General features: G+C 39.6%; 1 protein-coding gene across 1 annotated transcript in view; it reads right to left on the bottom strand.

The window, feature by feature from the left end:
* The window catches only part of LOC107690702 (nucleus accumbens-associated protein 1-like), a 30,903-nt gene that overhangs the window by 19,726 nt on the left and 7,224 nt on the right, over positions 1-3,953 (bottom strand). The gene's annotated exons all lie outside the window — the stretch shown is intronic.

Genomic DNA, 3,953 nt, shown 5'->3' with positions numbered 1-3,953 from the left:
ATACAGATTGGTTCTATGCAGTCAATCCGTTTTGCAGTTCTTGAAACTGTTGTTTTCGCTTGCAAATCACTGTTCACAGGCTTGCAGTGCTTTTGACCGTCTGTTGGAGAAAAAAACATGCCAAAAGTGTAAGCGCGGAAAAATGGAAGTCAGAAGCATGCAGATCATATTTATTTTGCGTTAGCATGAAGCTGCAGTTTCACAATACATGAATTACACTTACGAGTAACAGTAAAATGCTGCAAATATTTTTTTCTTCCGCTTGAAACGCGATTTACACCTTTACAAAGCTTCTCTTGCGCAAGCAAATTTAACTTACGCTTACAGTCTTATGTACACTTCCACAACTCTTACCCTGCGTATGCAAATCTTTTTGACGTCATTCTACCTTCATACTATCCAGCATCGAGATGTATTTAAGCATAGGCTGGCACAGCAACAGCGAAAAGAGCCACCGCCTCGTTTCCATACGTGCGCAAAAAGTAGGCCATGACTCTACGTCTCGCCAGACAGATCCCCAATATAGAGCGCGCAGAGATCGCCATGCACTCAGAACCGTACAGCGCGAGACGACGCTAACGGGAACATCAAATAACGTTTGCTTATACCGAATCAGCGTTTAGTGTTGGAGAATTTTACTGCGTTCCGCTTAGTTATGTGTGGGGCATTTGCTTTTTAATATCTCTTGCTTATTTCATTAAAATCCCTGCATAATCCTACATTCAAAACAACCCCTGACAACGTCAATGAGGCTAGTGGGCGATTCTTGATTAGAATTGTTTATCAGTGCATTTTACGTGGGAAGCATGAAATACTCACTGTATGTTCGAATAATCCATGTAAGTTTGCCCGAACCTGCAGGTCATATACATCTATGTGTCTGAATCTACAGGGGAAACTATACGACCGGGTGACGTCACATGCTGACCCTATAGATGTCCTTACATTACCCCGGTGAGCTACATTTCCAATTGCATTTTTTTGCGTCTGAAAAACGTGCGCACGGGCTTCCGTAGTCACGATTTGGTGAAAGTGAAAACACTGGGTTGCCAGATTGGTGAATGTGTATTATTACACTGCATTTCTTTTTGTCGTACCTTTTTGTACACTTCTACAGAAGCCCTAAAATCAGACAGGTCCATATTATATACCATTTTAAGCGAAGGGGTTTATTTTGGGTGAACAGATTTTCATTAGTGGCCTGGACAACTAATGTACTTTGTTTTCTGTGTAATTTTTGTTGCTTTCAGTGGGGTTTTTGCCCTGAGCGCTGTAACTTATGACCCTGATACACATTATCCAGTTTTGATAACTCGTGTGGTGTTTCACATAATTGCCACTTTATTAATTGGACAGGATCAATGTGTTGAACTGACATTAAGAGTAAGAACTCTTAAAAAAAAACACTAAGTGACATCTAAATCCAGATTAAATTTTCAGTTTACAACCATATTACTGTAATTTTTCAAATGTAATATTTATAAATACAGTTTGTCTATTTAATCTAATTTACTTCTCTTTAATCAAACTAGACATATCCGAAATTTAACTGACCATTTGTTAAATGAATAAATAAATAAACTTCAGGCCCCATGTTGTACCCATAGACTAAAAATGTAGTAGCTTATTTGTGGAAAGTGACGATGTGAAATGTATACAGTGGAAAATTCAAACAAACCGTAGCTCTGCCCTCTAGTGATATTATTACAGTATCTCAGGATGCAGAGCGTTTTATGTTCTCCTTTGAGAAGCTCCAACCCATTCAAACCTTTATGTTAGCCTATGTATTCTTACTGCATCTTATCCATTCCAATACATGGCCGTTCAGAGTCTTCTTTTTGCTTGTCATTTTCTAAATTACTCATTTAACTAAAGTCCATTACAGTGTTAGTCACATTTGAGCATCATGGGGTTCAGTGCCTTATCTCAGTCATATTTCAGGCCTAATCCTACTGCATATCAGAGACCTTCAGTCATTATATTACATCCTATGTACAATGTATATTATATAATGTATTCATGCTTTTTGCAAAAAAAAAAGAAAAAAAAAGCTAAACAGCATGCGTTGTTCTATTTGTACCAAATATGTTAATGTACGCAAGTATTCTTTTATTGACTCACTATTTTAGTTCTGTGGCGCTTTTTGATGTTACAATAAATATCGTATCGTACAAACACTTTCGTAGTTCGGTCATATGCTATGTGTGCTGCTTGCATGTGAGAAGCAGCCTCCACCGTTTTTATGCGCTTTAGCATCTGCAGGAAACACTCACTAACAGTAAATGTGTCACCACTGATGGCAGCTGCCGTGTGGCGGTGTATGCTGCCGGAAATGACATCCATAGTTAATTCACAGCTTGAGCACAGATTGTCTGAAGAACAGAGTCCTCGGCGGACAGATGGCAGGGGTAAAGAGGGAAATAGCTCCAGTTGAGGGCAACCATATCAAAGCACAAGTCGAATTGATTGATTACTTCTGCTCACCACTTGATGGCAGCACTTGTACATTGAAACTTGGTGACTCTAAACTGCTGGAAGAAACACTGACGTGCAGCGCTGAAATGTGGCGTAAATTAACTTTATGGGTCACATGAGTTATGTAAAGACCCTGATAATCCTTAGAAAGCTGTTAGCTATAGTTCCATTTTTAGCATGAAATGCTCTTTTGATTTGCACTTATATGCAAGGTTTCTAGAACAGTTTTTTTTGTAGACTCTGTGGTCCCCAAATATGATCAGCCTAATGTGAGGGCCCAGAGTCCTAACATTTTAAAGGCAACTATGTATTTTCATTTATAAAGACCAAACTAATAGACCAAAAGGGTGTCACTGGAGCGGTATTCAAAAGGTACTAATATGTAGGCCTACACTTTAGGTACTGATTTGTACCTTTAAGGTACTAATATGCACCCTTTATGGGGTAAATAAGGAACAAAGGTGTACCTTTTGAAAGGATACCGCCCAATTGACAGCTTTTGTACCTTTTTTTGGAGTGTTTTGTGAAAAATGAATATTGTAAACATGTTTTGTTGCATTATTACTTTTGTCTACTCATTATAGTACTGTACTGTTAGATGTATTATTTATTCCTTTAAATTAATTATTGGAATCGATTTATTTTCAACTTTTTTTATTTATTTTATTCTAATTCTTTATCTATTTAGTCAGTTAAAGGGGTCATACGATGCGATTTCAATTTTTCCTTTCTCTTTGAAGTGTTACAAGCTCTTGGTGCATAAAGAAGATCTGTAAAGTTGCAAAGACTAAAGTCTCAAATCCAAAGAGATATTCTTTATAAAAGTTAAGAGTCAACCACACCTACCTAAAACGTCTCGTTCTAACACGCCCCCATATGTCTACGTCACTGTGTGTGAAGATTTGCATAACGCCGCCCAAATGTTCACGCAAAGTAAGACTTTATTCTCGTAAATTTTATAGGCGTAACTTTTATTCTCGCTGTAGTATTGTTGTTGCCACCGCCATGTTGTGAAGGCGCTGTGTGTTTCATTGTGAAAGCGAAACTACTTTGTTTGGCCTTCCAAAAGAGGACGATATCCGCTTCGTCATGCCTAGAGCTGATCCGTGCTGGTCGCTGAGGAAATACATCAACTTCGCACTGTGGAACACCGGATCGGCTTTCACCGTGGACGAAGCGGAGTCCAGCCCGGGGTCGTCACATGTGGTTGCCGCAAGCCTGCCGGACGCTCCTTCGTCGAATCTGCCGGCCACGCCGTTCTCAAGCCCACCCGCCTCTGCTCACTCAAGTCCGCCCGCCGCCACTCACTCTAGCCCGCCGTGTGTGACGCTGTGTTTCGTTGTGAAAGCGAAACTACTTTGTTTGGCCTTCCAAAAATGGACACGACTAGAAATCAGTGATTAAGTTGTATTTACAACACTGTTCCAGAACACTTCAACCCAAATATTCAGATGTGTGCAGCACATTTTATGGAGAAC

Source organism: Sinocyclocheilus anshuiensis, unplaced genomic scaffold (assembly GCF_001515605.1).
Source record: "Sinocyclocheilus anshuiensis isolate Anshui unplaced genomic scaffold, SAMN03320099.WGS_v1.1 scaffold2655, whole genome shotgun sequence".
Lineage (NCBI taxonomy): Eukaryota > Metazoa > Chordata > Actinopteri > Cypriniformes > Cyprinidae > Sinocyclocheilus > Sinocyclocheilus anshuiensis.
This window is presented reverse-complemented; position numbering and strand designations above follow the sequence as displayed.